A 20601-nucleotide genomic window follows, 5' to 3' on the forward strand; every position below is an offset into this window, starting at 1 on the left:
TCTGTATCCTTAAACTTAAGATGTGTTATGACGTGTGATGGGTATACTTAATACTGTCCTCACCTACCATTCTAGTAGAGATTGTTAATGAAGAGTGAACTGCACAAAAATCTTGTATTATGGAGAAAAGGCACACACCAAGGGTGATTTGTAAGTGAGGTCGTCAGTTGCTGGATAATCAAATTTAGCCTTTTATTGAGTAGCAGGGATTAGCTAGTAGGTTGTCAGAAGTATAATAATATACCAGTGTTGATTTATATTTACTGTTTTTTTAAATGGCACTTGTAAAAGCACTTGCCTCTGTAGGCTAACCAAATAGGATTGATATTTAATTCTGCAACTGGCAATTCAGCTTTCATTAAAGCCCTTTTTGAATGTTTGTGGTTTATCCCTCTGCCACTTACTGTCCTGTCTTGTCTCTTCTCCTCTCCTCTCTCCTTTCTCCCACCCCTCCCTTCTCTCCTCTTACTTCTTCCTCCTAATGTATTATAAATATACCACTGATCAGAAATCTGTTTTTATATGGGTATGTCATACTGACCTAGAAATGCATAAATAACTTAAAATCTGAGTGTGTACTGGTTTCTGGAAAGTGGTAAATCATTTAGTTTTAAAAATGACAAAGACCATTTGATCACCAGAAAAAAATGTATAATGTATTTATTATATGCTTGTAAAAGGCAAAAGTAATTATTAAAAAAAGTTTCTACTGGTTTTGTAATTCTACAAGCTGATTAGCTTCTGGCCTAAGTAAAGAAGATACTAAATTTATATGGTTTCTAAGTTTATTTAAAAAGGCCTGGCTTATTATATATGGAATATTTTCCCCCTAACATTTAGAATATTTTCAGCCAGTCACTTTTCCCTCAATTTTTGGACTGATACTAGATACTTTTTTTGCACAACTAAAACAGAGGGTTCTGTGCATTTGAGGCCTCTGACTTAAAATTTTGCTCCATTGTAATAAAAACAGCATTTGCCTCATTATATATATTTAGAAAGGAAACATCTGAAACATTACTAAACATAAAGATGAAATTTAAATAGTTGGTGCATTTAATAGTTGGTAGATATCCCTTTCTTTGATATTACAGATAATAATCCAACCTTTAATTCATTTGAAAATATTCATTAGAATATTCACACAGCTTGTGTAGCCATTTTAGATTATCAGTGTATATTTTGCAACATGACTAGGCAGTTTTAAATCTCCTTCTGAGTAAAGAATATTACAAAAATGGAACTCTAAGATCTTGTAAGTGCTGAGTAGCTTAAATTGCACTGAATTTTGAGAAAATGTGGAAAACAGAAGAATCATATTGAAAACACTTTAACATTAAAGAGAGCAAATAAAAGTTGCTAAGGCTTGTAATATTGTACTAAAACACATGTTTAACTAAACATGATTTCACAACATTCTGTGATAATGGAGAAGAGCAGAGATAAATATATTAGAAAATGTTAGAGAACCCAGAATTTGCTGGGGTCCTACCACGTGGACCACTTGGTTTGTAACTGACAAATTCCTTCTCTTGATCTGTATTTAATAGTCCAGCACTCACGTAGGGGAATCTCAGGTGGTGGTGGTGATAACTCACGAACAGGCTAGCGTACTTACAAGTAGCTTAGAGTTAAATATTCTCAGAGAAGTTATGCATTTCCTTTGCTTTTTGTGTGTATTCAGTTTGAGCTATAGTCATTATTTTCTGACCATCCCATATCCCTGAAAGTTACTATGTGTGACGTTTAAGGCTACTTAGTATGGTATACCTGTTCTATTATTTTCATTTTTAGGATAATAATCTAACATCATACCTCACACTCAGCAATATACCCCTGAGTTTGCATTCTGGATACCGTGTATAAAACTGAATAAGCATTTATAATGTCTTCATCTTAAATCAGCCACTTTGTTATATAATCTGTAAATAAGGATAATTTTGCTTCTTCTTTTCCAATTCTTCTTCTTTCTAAAAAAATCTTTTCCTTGTATTACTGCATTGGCCAGAACCTATATTCTTGTGTTAAAATGAAGCAATGATAGTAGGCATTCTTGTCTTGCTCCTGATTATAAAGGATATGCATCTAATGATTTACCACTAAGAATGGTGCATCTTACTCACATCAGCAATAGTTAAATAGACCTTTTTTTTAATACAGTGTTTTCCATGTGATGTAATGATTTCAAATTTACAGCGTATTTTCACATAACCTCATTTATTTCTGATAACTCCCTATCAGTAGAGCCTATATTAGAGGTAAAATAAGCTATGCTCTTAAATTGAGTCAGAAATTTTTAAGAGATTTTCAGTTACAATAAGTATAGAAATCAATTCTGGTTTCAAGGATATGAGAGTCTGACTTTGTAGTTGAAAAGTTTTCAGTGGCTCTGGTGAAATGAGAAATGATCTGAACTGTCAGATTAGAGGGAAGACTGTTAAAAACTTGCTGTCATGTTTTAATAGCCCTGTCAATTTCAGGTTTTTGCCTCTTAATATCTTTTTCAGAGTAGGAAGAAATTGAAATGGTTCAAAGATTATTCTGTTGTCTTAAACTTATGTGTGAAAGTTGAATTGAAAGCATAATACTAGAATTTATAGGATTTGGAAAATGAAAAGGTTTCCATTGTCTTCCCTTCCATTACCTCCCCTTCTTCCTTCCCTCATTTTCTAGTTAGATAATAACATATTTTAAAATAATGTCCTTGAAAAAATATTACTCCAAGTATCTTCAGCATTTTTCTAATTTACATATGATATAAAGTCTGTTTTTAGTTGGGAAGCAGGTTGGCACAGTTTAAAGGACTGAACATCAGGCAATCTGCTTCTGGTTTTGATTTCTCCCATAAGCAGATCTAAGTCTGGGAAAATCACATTTTGGATTTCCTCCTCAGTTAGTATGGGGTGTGCTAAGATTATCCCAATTACAATTTACTATGATTCTAAGTGTTGTTTTTTTAAAAAAATTCCTAAAATAATATTGATGAATGCAGAATGTAAAAATTTCTAGCTCAGAAATTGATATATAATGTATAATATTTGAAATAATATAATATAGCCCTGTCTGTCAATATCAGAGCTATAAAGGAGTATAAATTAACCTTGAAGACTTTAACCTGACTTACTGTTACTATGTTTCAGTGTGTTTCATGCACACATGAAATGGAGTACATTTAGTGATTTACTTTTAGATATATATCTCTTTATAAGACCTAAGACCAGTCAGTCATAGTAATAAGCTAAAATTATTTTTTACAACAGTGTAAATTGAATTGACTATTGGTATGCAAGGTAATTCGAGGCAAGTTACTTTTTCTGCTCTTCTGATTAGTGCAACTACTTTCTGAAAAAGACATTACTGTTGTGAATTGAATGGGAGGTATTGAATATATTATAGAGAGATCAATATCCTTATTTATCTGGGTTAATAATTTGATAGGATAATGATTTGTTGAAGGACAAAAATAAACAACCTGTTTTATCGAATAATTTTCTCAAAACAATATTGGATTTAATACAAGTGCTAAAACATTTCAGGTATTTTGGTACCAATAATGAGGGATCTGCTGCATGATTTTGAGGAATGCAATGACCCCTGACTCTTGTAAAATTAGATATAATCATACATTACTTTTATTGTTTTCTAGACTTAGGAGGGTATTTGTGGTTACAGGGATGAATTATTTTTCACTTAGTTGATAGCATTTTCAGTAGGTTTCTATTTGACTGTAACATACCTCTTCTCCTTAGGGGGCTTGGGTGATCCCTAGTTTGAATGACAGCATTTACTGAGTGCATCATAGTCTACTACACTTTACACTACATAATCCAGTTTTCCCAACAGTGTGAGTAACCTTTGGGACTCCTCCTAGTCATATTCTTAGAAACTGATTGTCCCCAGAATGAGGGCCCTTTGGTGTGGAATAATAGGTATTTCTGGATCGAAATGCATCCAGAAAGATTTAGTTTACAGCTGTACCTTGGGGAGATCATGCAGCCCTTGGAGTATCAAGGTCTTTTCCATTATTTGGGTACCCCTCCTCTCTCTCCGCTGAGTTGCTGGCAAGCTTCTTTGAATTATAGCAGCCTTCTAAGGTGGATCTAAATAGGAGGCTGATGAGGAATCCTTTGAAGCCCTGGGGTCACTCTACTTTGCCTACACATCCTAATGAGCTGTGAATTAAGTAGTTTCAGAAGACCTTGAGAGACAGCAAAGTATTCTCATACAAATTAGTTTCCTTAAGGAACATGAATTCTCTCAGGCCATACTGGAAGGCTTGAAGAACTTTCCTGATGTTCAGATGATGACTAACATAAACACGATAATAATAGTAGAAACTTGTGAAGCGCTCTAGTTTAGAAAGCTCTCCTGTGCATGTTGTTATTTGATTCCCACAGGTACTCCACTGGATAAGTAGAATTTCCCACATTTTATAGATGAAGTTCAGAGAAATAAAATAATTGCACTAAATGGCAGAGGGTAGCTTGAACCCAGAACTGTTAGCATGAAATTCTGTAGTGTTTCTACAATTCTATTATGATTGTACTTGTGCATGAAGAAAAATTATGATTTATTTAATATCTCCCATGCACCAGAAACTATGCTAGGCATTTTCACACGTATCATATTACATAGTTTTGACAATTATCCTGGAAATAAACAGTATATTTCTATTCTTATACTTAAGCTAACAAAGTCCTAGGAAGGTTAAGCATTTACCTATATCCACAAATAAGAGATTATGAAACTGGTATTTCTTTTTAGGCAGGTCTAACTGCAGACTTTGTACTGTAGTGGCTTTTCTCAGTGTTAGAGGGACAGTATTTAAATAGCAAGTGATTTCAGCATCATCACTGTAAGTGAAATCCAGAGGGCTAGGAAATATTTTTCTGTGAAGCTAAAAACTAAAATGCAAGGAGAAAATGACCATATGTGCTGATATATGTAAATGTTTTATGAAAAAATAATAATGAGAGAAGATCAGGGGCACCAATGGGGTCCTCACTAATGTAGAAATTACACAGCTTATAGTCAAGGCAAATGTTTAAAAAATTTTTTTTCTGAGACAGCCAGTACAGGATTACTCAGAAGACAGACCAAGGACGTACTTTGGGGCACCACAAAAGAAAAATGAGCTTCTTTTTAATTATTTCATTAGAATTTCACAATCTGAGATTCTAGAAAGAAGCTATATAAATTTCATATAAGTTTTGATTCTGTTTTTAAAGATTATTTGAATTACTTCAGGGGAATGGGTGCCATAATCTCTTTAGTGCTTAGGAACTTCAAAGGTTTTTGATAAGACCCTAGAGACATATAATAATAATAAATAGAAATTGGATATCACACTTAATGGCTTTTTCTTGTAGCTCACTGATTGTAAGGTGTAAGAGTCTTTTTTTTCCCTGTCTTGTCAAGAAATATGTCAAGACATATCTCACTGTATAAGTTTAAGGGATGACAGTTTGGTTTATATATACTCTGAAATGATTACCACAGTAGGTTTAGTTGACATCCATCATCTCATATAAGTACAATAAAAAGAAATGGAAAAAAGTTGTCCTTGTGATGAGAACTTTTAGGAATTACTCTCAATACATTTCCTATATGCCATATAGCAGTGTAAACTATAGTCATCATTTTGTATGTTATATCCTAAGGCTTATTTATCTTATAACTGAAAGTTTGTACCACCTTCCTCTAATTCCCCCCTGCACATTCCCCACCTCTCATAACCACAAATCTGATCTGTTTTCCTACAAGTTTGGTAGGGATTTTGTTTGTTTTTTTAGTTGAAAAAAACCTTGTACAAAATAATAAGAGAAACCCAATTGTAAAAATAAGCAAAAGACAAACAGGTTTGTTGTGATAGAGGATTTCCTAATGGACAGGAGTTTGTTTAAAGGTACTCACCCTCAGTGGACCCGTGGAAAATGCATATGAAAACACAGTGATATACACTACACATCCACAAAAATGGTAAAATTTAAGTTTACCAAGTGTTGATGAAAATACAGAACAACTGGAATTCTTACATACAGCTGGCTGAATGTAAACGGTAAAACTTTGAAAACCTATTTGCCAAGAATATGTCTATACTCTTTGACCCAGAAATTCCATTCCTAGTATATACCTAATGGAAATTCACACTTAAGTACAATAAAACATTAATACAAGGGTGTACATGTCAGCATTATCTATACTGAGAACAACCCTTTAAGTCTGGGGGAAAGGAAATCCCGGGGAAAAATACCCCTAAAAACTAAAATTAATCAAAGAGAGAAATAAAGTTTAAAACCCATTTATTTCTCACAAACTGCAGTCTCAGGCCATCTTTCTTCTCTGCCCTCCCCCTCACCTCTCAGGTACAGATAAACCCTCTGTTGCCCAGGTAATCACCCATTGATATGGAGATGAACTTCTCCACCCCTGAGGAAAGATGCAAATGCACTAAAGCCATACTTGTTTGCCTATTGATATGCAGATATACTAAAGCCAGGCGAGATATTCTGGAAATGTTTCAATTTTACCCACAATCCACCCTTCCAGAAATCTCGCCTTACAATTTACTTGATCCCCCTCTTCCGACCAATCAGTAACATACAATAGCAACAGCAATAAAATCTTGATAATCCTCAAGCCAGATGATTCAGTCTATGCAGATCAAGTAAATGTACTTTACAGCACAATCTCTCACTAAGCACAAAATATGTTTCTACACTTGTTTACTCATTCCTAACAATCATGCTAGATTGCTCACAAAACTTTTACCCAACATTAGACAAAGTGAAGCCTCTCTTTAAACATTATTTTCTTGACAACGGCAACACAATCATAATTCTCAAGCCAGAGGATTCAGCTAGGTTACTTTACAGCACAATCTCTCACTAAGCACAGAAGTACATTTCTACACTTGTTTACTCATTCCTAAAATCATGCTAGATTGCTCACAAAACTTTTACCAAACATTAGACAAAGTCAGGCCTCTCTTTAAACATTATTTTGTTGACAACAGCAACACACTCATAATTCTCAAGCCAGAGGATTCAGCTAGGTTCAAAGTCCCATGCAGATTAAGTCCAAAGCTCACCCATTCCAGCCATCATGCGGCAGCTGCAGCCAGGGGGCGCATCCAGGACACAAAGACCGTAGAAGCAAATAACCAACATTGTCGGGGGCCAATTTGCTGTTATTACAGGAATACACAGAAGGCCAGCTTCCAGGCCTTTTCTCCAAGGTGCCAGAAGAGCCAGCCATCGCCGATCCATGTGTTGAAATGTCCAGGGCCATGTCCATTTTACTCCTAATTGCTGCACTCATCCTTGCAACACATGTCCAATAAAGTGGGTACCTCAGTCATTCTCAGTAACCAGTGACTGACCACAGGCTGCAGAGAGACGCTCTAGGCCCCTCTTGGTAGTTTGCTAATCTGCACAATGTGCAGGGCACTCCTTCCGGGCTCAGCTGACTTTTTCAAAGGTGAAAGACAAGCCACACTGATGGGCCCACATTGTCTTTTGAGGTGTCTGTGCCACGCCAGTCTGTGGCCTTTGGGTCCAGTCTCACACCCACCCAGTGATGGGATAGGAGGTTATTACCTTGGTCAGAGCTGTTCTGGCGATGGGCTCTGTAGCCAGCAAGGCATGGTACACAGCAGCCAGTTGCTTCAAGGTGACCTGGACCTCTGCTCCTTTCCATGGTTGTGGTCAGGCTCCGGCCGGCAGCAAAAGCAGCAGTGGCAGAAGCAGTAGCCTTAGGCTCAGGCCACAGGCCGGGGTCAGCATGGCCAGCAGTGGTGGTGGCGCCTCCACAACCACACTAGTGTAGACACGTGTCCCTCGACGCGAGCACCACTTCTCTCCATCATTTCTAGGGGCAGCCCTCCCAAAGGTCGCACCCATTATGACAGATTTTGGGTTCATAGGAATCCTGCCAATACTACGCCAGTTATTAAGTCTGGGGAAAGGAAATCCCGGGGCAAAATACCCCTAAAAACTAAAATCAGTCAAAGGGAGAAATAAAGTTTAAAACCCGTTTATTTCTCACAAACTGCAGTCTGTCTCATGCCATCTTTCTTCTCTGCTCTGGCAGCAACCACACCGGCCCTCCCCCTCACCTCTCAGATACAGATAAGCCCTCTGTTGCCCAAGTAATCACCCATTGATATGGAGATGAACTTCTCTACTCCTGAGGAAAGATGCAAATGCACTAAAGCCATACTTCTTTCCATCTCTGAACGCCTATTGATATGCAGATATACTAAAGCCAGGTGAGATATTCTGGAAATGTTTCAATTTTACCCACAAACCCAATTGCCTACCGAAATTAGAATGGATACTGTACTGTGAGGTAGTTATACCTTTATTAGCCCTTTCTTTTTATAAGTAATACTTTCCTTAAAATAACCTTAGAGCTCACTTACCATTAAAAAAACTTTACCATTTACTACACCTATAATAAAGTGCAAAAATATTGAGAACGTAACTTACGACTTTTTATCATGTAGACACTGTTGTGTAATTACTGTAGGATAGAATAGAGATTTTTACTAGCACTTTAGAAGCCTTTCTTATTTCCCCTTCAGGTTCCCTCCTCAAATGTAACCACCATTCTGATATCTATTACATATCTTAGTATTGCCTCTTTTTGAATCTGAGAACAGATTGGTGGTTGCCAGAAGCAGGAAGTGGGTGAAATGGGTGAAGTGGATCAAGATGTAGCAACTTCCAGTCATGAGGATGTGTTGTACAGCATGGTGGCTATAGTTAACAGGACTGTATTGCATATTTGAAAATTTCTAAGAGAGTAGATCTGAAAAGTTCTTATCACAAGAAAAATAATCTGTAACCATGTATAGTGATGAATATTAATGAGACTTATTGTGGTGATTATTTCACAGTGTATAGAAATACCAAATCATTTTGTACATCTGAAACTACTATAATGTTATATGTCAATTTTACCTCAAAAAAGAAAGAAAATGCTGCCATTTCCAAAAAAAAATTACAGTTGTTCTAAAGGGTAATGATTAAAAGATTAAAAATATGAAAAAATGTTTTTCATGTATTTTTTATTTGTATTTTTGATACCTCAGTACAAGAGAGCCAGAGGAACACTGACATTCTTTGTACGTTTTATCATATGTAAGTCAAATAATTTTCTTTTGCAATTAAAGTCTGCATGTTAAAAAAAGATACCAAAAATTTGTATCATCCCAAAAAGTTCCCTAATGTTCCTTCCCAGTCAGTCCACCCCCCCACCCCATGCCTGACCTCAGGTAACCACTTGTCTTCTTTCTGCCGTTACAGAGTTATTCCATTTTACAGAAATTAACATGCATGGCTCATATAATATACACTTCAGGCTTCTCTCATGCAGCATAATGCTCTTGAGATTCAACCATGTAGCTGAGAATTTCAGTAGTCCATTCTTTTTTATTGCCGAGTAGTGTTCCATCATAACATCACCAGTTTTGATGTCATATTTTATTACTATTTAGTTTTAAGTATCTTCTTATATCTATGTTGATTTCTTTGACCCAGCACATTGGGTGATTTCTTAATTATATTTTGGTATTGATTTCTGGTTTATTTCACTGTGGTTGAAGAACATTCTTTGTATAACTTCAAAACTTTGAAATTTGTTGAAACTTGCTTTATGACCTAAATGTATCCTATTTTGAGGTTAATTAGATAAACTTTGTAATCACGCTTTTCTCATCTTTCTTATAGTAACTGTTCTTTTTCTTTTTTCTTTAATTCTTTTTTGTGTGTGTATGCTTTCATTTCAGTTAGTGATGAAATTGTGCTTAATTTCCCAACTATGATTTTAGAGGTCTGTTTTTCTGTCTAGTTTTTGTCAAATTTTGCTTTTTATATTTTGAGATTTTGTTATTAAGTGCATACAAATTTAGTATTGTTATGTCTTCATACTGAATTGACTTTATTAGCATTATAAAATATCTCATTGCTAGTATGTACTTCAATGTGAAGATGGCTATATTAGCTTTATTTTGTGTTGTTTGACTTCTAATATCATTTTACTTTCAATTGAGTCCTTATACTTAAGGTGTATCTTTTTTAAGCATCTTATAGTTGAGTTTTCTTGGTTTAACTAACTCTACTATCTTGTTTTTTTATTGGGGTATTGGATGTATCTACATTTAATAAACTTACTGACATATTTGATTTGTAACTTAATATGTCACTGTTTGTACTATAAATGTTTCACCTGTTTGTTTTTTCCCTCCTTTTTCCCCATTTCCCACCTTCTATAACTATTAGTTTTACAGTTTTTATACTTTTAGTATTACTCTAGAGATTACAACATGCATTTTTGACTTTTAGAATCTACCTTAAATGAGTACTTTGATCACTTTCTGAATAATGCAAGAACCTTACATCTCTTTAACTTCATATATTACTTTTCTGTTTGTTTTCCTATTATTGTCTTACATTTAACTCTGTACATGTATCACTACCTCCTTGACCCCCTGCCACATGCACAAATGTACATACATGGGATATTTTTTATGTTTTAAACTGTCATTATTTATTTAGATTTACTCACCTATATATCTTTGCTCATGCTCTGTGTTTCTTCCTGCTTTGCCTGCTTCCATTTGGGATCATTTTCCTTCTGCTTGAAGAACTATTTTTCATATTTCTTGTAAAAGTCTACTAGTGAAAACTAATTTTTTATTTGTCTGAGGGCCTCATCATTTTGTCTTTATTTTGGATAGTTTTATTTATTAGTACAGAGTTCTAAGTAGGCAGGATTTTTCCCTAGCATTTTAAAGATGTTATTCTATTGCCTTCAGACTTCCATCATTTCTGTTGAAAGATGGCTGTCAATCTTATCATGGTTTCTTTAAATATAATGCATCTTTTTTCTGTTTTAAAATTTTGTTCTTTCATTTTGATTTTTCAGTATTTCTTTGATGTGCCATAGGTATGGATTCTTTATATTGCCTGAAGTTTGTCACTTCATATTATGGCTTAACATAGTTGTCAGTTTTAGAAAATACTCAGCCAGTATCTCTCCAAATACTGTTTTGCCTCTATCCTTTATTCTGGACCTTCAAGTATTCATATTTTACCATGTCCCTTCTATCTCCTATTCTAAGTTATATATTTCCATCCTTTTTTGATGTCTCCATTTGCTTATTTTTACTAATCTCTCCAATCTATTGAATTCTTAATTTTGGTTGGTTTATTTTTCAGTTCTAGAATTTCCATATGATTCTTTTTAAAAATAGATCCCAGTTCCTTGGCAAAATTATTTTTTTCTTCTATTTTATTGAACAGATTAATTATAGTTATTGTAAAGTCCAAATCTGATAAATTCTAATATCTGATCACCCATTAATATACTCCTATTGTCTCTCATCTCTTGATTTTACATTTTCTACATAATTCTAATTATGCTTCATTGCCAAGGACAATTATGTTTATAGTCATTCAGAACAAGAAATGCAATGCTCACACATGTACAAATACATATAAGAAAACTTAGCAACCTAAAGTTGAAAAGCTTTATTCTGTGTGTATTTGTATATGTGTGTTTGGGGTTAACTTCATGCATAGCTTTTGCTTACAATATTTCAAAAACTTTTTTTATGTTTGTTAGGATTGCTAAAGTCATATTTGAGGGATTATTTTGGTTTTTTTTTTGTCCTCTTTAATATACATACTAATAGAATAGACTTTCTATGAGTCAAAACTCAACTGAAAAGATAGGATGTTATTTTAAATATGGATTTTTCTGAAACTGTAACAATGAAAAGGTCAGGCTTGTGAAGCTAGAGTCTCAGAAGGAGAATGAGTGATTTGAAATGCTCTTGAGAGTGTCTGAAGAGATTTAAAAAATTTCTTTATGTGCTTGGTCCCATAAGATCTGTTCTTGAAATAGCTTTGTAGTTTCTGTGGACCCTGTAGTCTTTCAACTGAAAGGCTAATTGAATCCATCACACAATTACCAGAATAAAGAAGAGAAAGGGTAAGATAATGAGGATGATAAAAATATATAAAATTAGAATACAGGGATTGTCTGTATCCTAAGGGTTTCATTATAATCACTCTTTTTAGAAAACAGCACTACTCTTTGAGGAAGAAAAGTAAGATTACTTTTTAAAACAGAGAAGGAAAAACAAAACTAAACTGCAAAGACAGAACATAGAAAACCTGAAAAAGCTACTGATGGTGTGCCTCCTGAATTTATGATTTATTTCAAAATAGCCATCTGTTTTTGTATTAGATTCAAAAGCCTTAAATATTCTAAACAATAAACACACAGTTATTCCTGAGTGGGTTAGCTATAGAATTATGGGGCTTCATTTCCTGTTTACTAATTGCTATGTAGTTGGCAATATCTTTATAATGTTGAAGCCTCCTTGTTAACCAGGCCTCTTCCTGCATCTTTTAAAGACCTAGAAGGGTGTGAATCTGAGTTGCTCTCCTCCTCCTTCCCATCTGTCCAGATCTTATTTGTCTACTTCCCTTGTGAAGCTTGTCCTACCCACTTCTACTCACAGTGATTTACAGATTTAAAAATACTGTAAAGTTTAGATAATTATCATGGATTATGTTTTGAACATTATCTGATTAATTTCATTTAAGTCTTTCCTGCAGTATGTTCAGTCTTTGAGAGAAGAGGCCATCTCTGACATTTTCTTTTTCTTTATCTCAGAGAGCAGAATGTGGTACTAGTTACACGGGTGTCAATATAATTAACTCTATGGTCTTGACTTGATGAAATTGACTGTATTCATCCAGATCTTCTAAGAAGCCTGTCACCAAAACAGGATTAAATGTGTTGAAGCCTCATTTGGACCATAGTGCTAGTCTGATCCCAAGGAAAGAAGAGAGGAAGGAAGGAAGATTAAGAAGAATTGTCTTAGACTATGTACTAATAACGACAGATTGGCAAGGCCAACTGGGGGAGTCCTCAGCTGAAGTTCCCTGTGAGGTTCCACGTCTCCCAGGAGCTGGCTTGATTAGTATTCTGGTTGTACTCAGTCATTGGCTGAGAGCAGCCTGTGGGAAGTGTGGCCTTCGTGCAAATGTAGGTATGGATTTCAGAGCACAGCACTTAGGACCCTCGGTCAATTATGTTCCCTGCTGTTGGAGATCAGAAAGGTGTGTTTTCATGGTCACCATACTACTATTTTAGATGAAAATTAATGTACATAAACTCTAAAAGAGCTCTTTTAGTTCTACTATTTTCCTTCTGCAAAGTAATTTTATTCATAAAAATAATTCCGGCTAACTCCTTAAGAGCAGGGCTGTTGTTATTATTTTGTAGGGCTCCTTTATGATGTCCTTTACCTACCATTTTGTAAAAATCTAAAGTCCCAGGATGAAAACTAGATATTCTGAATAATTTACCATAAAAATCACACAATAATTTACTTATAATAAGAATATTAAGTGTTTTTTAATGGATGTGGTAGTGTACTTATTCTACATTTCCTTTTTTTAAAAACCAAGTATATCAGTTCACTTTTAAATTGTTGCCAAGGGCCCTTTTAAAGAAAAGTGTTATATAAAAGGAAACTTACATCTAGGAATTTTGCCAGCTATGTTAGATAAGAAAATTGCTTTGTTAGTGAATGTGAGTACATCTAGTCTTCTACATTTATCGTTGCCAGTGTTTAGATTATTCCACATCAGTAAATCTATTTTTAGAGCCTGTGTGGATACTCTTCTTTTTACCAGCATATAGGACAAATTTAATAACCTTCTTAAAACCCAAATTTTTATTATTGGAATCAATAGACAAAATGATTCTGTCAAATTTATTTATATACATATATGTGTATTTCCATATTTTTCTATGCTTTTTTAACAACCTCAAACTTATAGAAAAGTTGCAAATGCAGAATTTTCTTTCCCTGTGCTCTTTGAGAATGATTTACCAACATGATGCCATATCACCCCCAAATACTTGAGGGTATTCTATAACAAGCAAGGGTATTTCCTGCATAACTATAATACAACATCCAGATCTGGATAGTAACATTGCTATTTAGGTAGATAGGATTACTACTACCTAAGCCTTAGACTTTATTCTGATTTCATTAATTGTCCAAATAATGTCCTTTACAGAAAAAGGATCTAGTTCAGAATCACACATCTCATTCAGCTGTTGTGTCTCCTTAATTTCCTTCTATCTGGAACAGTTTCTCACTCTTTCCTTCACTTTCTTGGTACTTTTGAAGATTATAGGCCAGTGCTTTTATTAGAAAGTCCCTCAGTTTGGGTTTGTCTCATGTTTCCTCATGGGCAGACTCAGGTTATGATAGAATCCAGACCCGAGTACCACCTCTTGAAAAAGCCCACCTACCATCTCAGAGAGACCTAGGTGTCATTTTACCTAGGCTACAGGCATTCTCCAGAGAACACGTCAGCAAGCCACAAGCCCACCTTTCCCTGACCCCTCCCCTCAATGAGCGCACCCAAAACCCTGGCCATAAAAAGCCTCTTGACCTGTTAGACTTTGTTCTACTGCCCAGGACAGAGGGGTCCCTCTCAGGTTCAGCAATAAACCTGCTTGAACTGTTGAGTTCGCATCCTCTCTTTTCTTTCATCTATCCCCTCTCTTCTTTCAGGTTATACATCTTTGGCAGGAATAATATAGAAGGAATGATCTGTTCTTATGTCTTCCTCTTAGTGCAAAGTTGTGGTTTTTCCAATTATTGATAATGATCACTGTGATCACATAAATAAAATACTGTTCACCAGGCTTATCCACTATGAAGTTAGTCTTTATGCTTTTGTAATAAGTATTTTGTGTGAGATAATTTGTAACTATGTAAATATCCTCCTCAACAGACTTTATGTTTATTATTTATGTAATATCATATTCAAATGGACATGAATTCTTATTTAGTGTATTATGTTTTCTTAGCATTATTATTTGTTTTGCTGTCAGATTATACTCATTTTGGACAGTGGGAGACATTTAAGCTTGACTTCTGTGCCCTTTTAACATACTCTGTCATTCTGTAAGTTGTGCTTTCTTTCTGGCTCAGAAAGATGTCCTAGGCTTATTATAGGCCCAAAGTCTAGAATAAGCTATTTCTACAAGGCACCCTGTTCTCTTTAGTCAAAAATAGTAAGAAACCAAGATATATACACTATGTGTGTTCATTGTTACTAGGATGTCAGAGCTCATGAGTCATTTCAGTGGACAGAGCTAGGGAATGTATGTACAAATGAATATATGTATAGATATAGATAGGCATGCACATAAGACATACATTTTGCAACCATATTTTCTTTGCAACCATAAAATTGACCCTTTAAAAATAAGTACAATTGAGTAGTTTTTAATATATTTATGAGGCTGTGCAGCCACCATTTAATTCTAGAACATTCCCATCACTCCACAGGAAATCCTGGATCTATTAGAAACCACTCTCCCTCATCCCTGCCTTCAGCCCTTGTAGCCATTAATCCATTAATCCACTTTCTTTCTATAGATTTGCCAGGTTTGTTATTGTTTGTTGTTTGATTGGAGACTTCTGTGAATAGTCTGTAAAGCTGTACTCTTTGTCATGTGTAGCCCCTGGAGTCTCTGTGTGATGGTCAGCTAATTACTGGACAGAGATTTCCTTAAATGCCTGGAAGCAGTATGGCTCCCGGTTTTTGCCAAAAGGCTGTGTGTGTGTGTGTTTGGGCATGTCTTTATGACTTAGCCAGCCATTTGGCAACTATGTCTTGCCTGCATTTCCTGCTTGTGCAGAGCCTCAGGGTCAGCCAGAGGTGACAGAGCCTTCTCAGTCCTTTCCTGAGAAGGCACAAAGCCTTGGGCATCTGCACAGTGTACACATGGACATGGCCCTCTAGATTTTCAAAAATATGTCTGAGCCTTTCAAAACCTTTGTGGACATCTCATGCCACAGCTTTTCCATTTATGATTTCTGGTTAGTCTGTTGTCTTGTCCAACTTTTATCCACAACCTCGAGCAATCACAAAATTAAACAGTTGCTTGTAATTGTTTTTGACAAATGGCACTGGGGAAGAAGCTTTTCATGTTAAGTGAACCTTGCAAGTGGAGTCTTCAGGGAACCACTAGACAGGTCAAATAATTATAATTCTCTGGGAGTGATTCTTGTCAGGAGCTCTAGCCCCATTTTGCTCCCTCTGATGGCCGCCAGGTTGCTTGTTTTCACTGCAAATGTAGGCTGTTAGTTTTCAAGGGATGTCATTGTGTAACTGCAGAGCAGCAGACAGAACCATGGCAAGTTATGAAGTTTCCTGTTTTTACTGATATTTAGTTGCTTTTCTGGGATAAATGTTCCCTAGACTGCTGCAAACCTTTGATCAATTTCTAGATTGCTGAAAAAGCTGGTTATAACAATTTTTGCCATTTTTCCTGTTGTTATTGAGGAGCACACTTTCAGGGATCCTTACTCTTACTCTGCCTTTTTTGCTGTATATGTTTGCATATGTTGAAAACCATGGATTTATAGGTATACTTCCATCTCCAATCCAATGCCAGCAGATTAATGCCAGTGTTCTTCCTGCCCAAATTTATAACTCCATTGTCTAACAATGGGAACTCTAACTCCCATTATCCTTAGTATATTTATTTATTTGATCAACATTCCTGTATGTAACCAATCTCACATTGATGCTGCTATTCTTTTCTTGCACAAACGGCTTCCTAACCATGGTCAAGTTCTAAAACCCTATGCCAGAGTGTCATCCCTGCATGTACTCCTCATCCTGTCAGGCACTGATTACCCATTCTTGGCCACCCACTTACCCACATGGATGTCCTGTCACCTGGTTAGGGTCTGATAACCCATGCCAGGCCACCACGCCATGTCACATCTGTTTTGCTTTGCCAAATGGTTTCAGGAAGAGAAGGGGAATCCTTACGTCATTTTAGTGATGAGATTTTTTTTTTCCATCCTTTTTATCCCTCATGAGTTTTAAAGAGAGTTTGTAAAGATGACTTAGACTTAACACTGGGATACCTGGTTTTAAAGAGGAGAAAAAATGGGGCAACTTATGTCTCTCTAAACAAATTTGTGGAGGGTGGCCTGTATAGAAAACTGATCATTCTCAAGAAGTCAGTGAAAAAAAAAAAAGTCAATGAAACTAAGAATACATAAGAATTTTAGTGATGTGTTAGACCCCATCCCTACAGCTCTATATTCATCCTAATGATGGTTCAAATGGGAAATTTAGAAGAAGGTCATAAGAATTCTCCTTGACCTGTCATTGTTGCAGTTTATTCAGCTCTTTAGTATGCACTAAGCACTATGTTTAATCCTCAAATAAATTTATATGGTGGTTTCTATTATTATCTTTGTGTTTCAGATTAAGCTATCTGCTCCCCTTTATCAGAAGAAGTCCTCAAAAGGATTTGGCTGTACCTGCTGTAACCAGTGCCTCTCCACCAACTCTTTCCTAAACTCATTTCAGTTAGGATTTCACCTATATTACTGCCCTGATAATGGTCTGGTCAGAAAACAAATGTATGTCCAATCACAAAGTATCACCACAGTCTTTTCCATCTCAGTTAATAATAACTATTCTTTCAGCTGCTCAGACTAGAAACCTTGCATTATCCTTGACTCTTCTTTCTTTCTCTTACCCTACATGTTGAGAAAGTGACAACTGTTACCTACCACCAGGAGCAGCAGTCTCAGGATGGCAACACACTGCATGGTTTGCAGGGTTGAGGTTACTAAGGAAGACATGATTCACACTGGCATTGGTTGGAACAATACTTTCCTTTCACAGAAAAGAGACAAAGCAAGATCAGCTTCTACAGTGAGTGACATTCTCCCACCACTGCTGCCACAGGGAGAAGATCTGCATACACTCTTCTTGTTAAGCAAATAAAGGACCCCATTCCCTCCTTGTGAGAACATAGATAACCGTGGGCTTGGCCAAGTGCCATATCACACACACTCTTAAGCAGAACAAAGAAGTTCACATGAAGCCCTGAACAGAGATTTCCCAAATAAGGTGATAAGCCCATCACAGGCTATGAGGGCTCCTCAGCTCCATGTGAGGAAATGTTCCAGTCCTGTGGCACACTCATTTGCAGCCATGCAAAGGCATGTAACACTACACATATAATCCATTAGGAAATCTTATTAGCTCTATTTCCAAAATGTATCCAGAATCTATTTCTCACCACCTCTGCTGCAGCCACCCTGATCTAAATTACAATTCTCTGCCTGGTCTTCTTGCTTTCTGTGGCTTTCTATTTCATCCCACTGTTAAAGTCAAAGCCCTTACAGTGTACACGGCTGTACACTTCATGTGTCATATTCTCTTCATCATGCATTCTGATCCAGGCTTGCTTACACTTGAGAGCCCTTGCACTGGCTGTTCCCTCTGCTTGGAACACTCTTCTCCCAGAGGTCTGTATTGGTTTGCTCTTTCGTCTCTCTTGACTCCTTGCTCAAGTGTTACTTTCTCAGTATGGCCTGCCCTAACCACCCTCCTTATTGCCATCTCCTCTTAACCCTGCATTCCTCAGCCCCTTTTCCTGCTTTACTTTTTATATGACACTTACTACATTCAAACATGCATATGTATTTATGCATACATGCATGTTGTCCTTTTCCACTAGAAACTAAGCTTTATGAGAGCAAAGTTTTTTGGTCCATTTTGTTCACTACTTTCTTACACATAGTAGATGCTCAGTAAATATTTGTTTCCTCAAAGCAGTTGAAACTTAGGAAAGTTAAATAATTCTGGTTAAGTGGCAGAGTTGGAATTTGAAGTGTTTGGCATTAAGATCTACTATTAGAAAACTTTTAAGGAAATTTTTAAACAAACAACTTTAGAGTACTTTATTATTAACATCTTACTGTCCTGGGCACTATAGTTAGGGGCTAATTTTGTGATCTAGGTTCGTAATCTCATAACAGTATTGCATTTATGGGAAAACACATTCTGAGTTTCAGAGAAAATACTGGTAAATGAGCTGTTAATTACTGTGGACTCCTTGTACCAAATACTAAAGTAATAGGAAAACATATCATTGATTATGATTCTAAAGGCATGGAGGAAAGGAATATGATGAAGAATAGGTACTGAAAATGTTTAATAAAAACATTGATTTATATATTTTTATTTTATATTTTTTATATTTATAACCAAAGTTTAAAACTTAAATTATAGCATGGGAATACATCTATATTAATTTTTCACTTGGCTTTTCTAATAATTGTGGCCCTTCTTAAAATTAATATTTCTTCATTCTAATCAATAAAAATCTGGCTTTATTAAGAATACTTTTTGTAAGCTAATTCAAAAATAAATTATTTCAGCTTAATCCTATGTAGGATCTCACATGCATACCCAAAATTAAGCTGAAATAATTTATTTTTGAATTAACTTACAAAAAGTGTTCTTAATAAAGCCAGATATATATATATATATATATATATATATATCCCAAAAGGTATACAGATATAGATAAATAGATATAAATATTTATCCCAGAGGATAAATGCCCCCACCCCTCCCCACTACACACAGAATTCATAGAGTCTATATTTGCAAATTCTCCTACTTGCTAAATTTGTGTGTAACCCCAAAATCAATACCCTTGGTGCTTTTGTGGTCATTCAATATGTGCCTGTGCACTGCGTGGAAAATCTGAGTTGCCCAATGCATACATTCCAAGTTCAGATTCTTGTTTCAACTCTCATATTGTAAACAATATTGTCCTTTTGCAGTATATTTCATGCAGTGTTTTTGTGTTTTTGATAACCTTGGTGTTGGCGATTTTGCTGTTTGACATGGCCCCAAGTGTAGTGCTGAAGTACTGTCTAGTTATGCCAAGCCCAAGAAAGCTGCAATGTGCCTTATGGAGAAAATATTTGTTAGATAAACTTTGTTCAGGCATGACTTATAGTGCTGTTGACCATGATTTCAATATTAAAAATGAATCAACAATAAATATTAAATAAGGTGTCCTTAAATAGAAATAAAACAAGATTATGTGTCGATTGGTTGCCAAAAATGTCATGACTAAGAACTTGCAGAAGCATAATCCTCTTTTACTCCCTATGAGCAGTGATTCAGTATCCACTAATTCCATGTTTGCAGCAACTTTATAAAACAGAACTATAGCAAGTACATATAGTTTTCTCCAAAAAGAGTAGTTCTCATTGGCTCTCTATTTCACTATTTTGATCATTTTGATTTGTGTCTTTCATGTGTTTATATTCTAAAGATGTCACCCAAATTGAAATATTAACATAAACCACTGAATAGATTACTAATAAGCAACTTTTAAAATTTTAATTATGAAATATACCATATATTCAAATGAGGACACTTAGTTTGTATTTATAATTTTTAAATATTGATAATACAAGTAACATTCATTCTACAATTTAGGAAATATGATATTACCGGTATCTTTGAACACTCCCAGGTGCTCCTCTCAGATTCATCTTCCCTACCAGTCAGCCACTCTCCTAAATTTTATGATTGTCATTCTTCTATGTTTTTTAACTAAAGCCACCTCTCTGATTAGTCATGAATATTTATAGCAAAAAGAAAAACATTTTTTTTATCATAAGGTTTTATGGTTACTTACCTGAACTCTGCCGTATATGTC

At 35.5% G+C, this 20601-nt stretch overlaps 1 protein-coding gene across 5 annotated transcripts in view; it reads left to right on the forward strand.

Moving 5' to 3' along the window:
• Nucleotides 1-20601, forward strand: part of RABGAP1L (RAB GTPase activating protein 1 like) — a 685104-nt gene that overhangs the window by 367200 nt on the left and 297303 nt on the right. The window lies entirely within an intron of this gene.

Source organism: Manis javanica, chromosome 11, assembly GCF_040802235.1.
Source record: "Manis javanica isolate MJ-LG chromosome 11, MJ_LKY, whole genome shotgun sequence".
Classification (NCBI taxonomy): domain Eukaryota; kingdom Metazoa; phylum Chordata; class Mammalia; order Pholidota; family Manidae; genus Manis; species Manis javanica.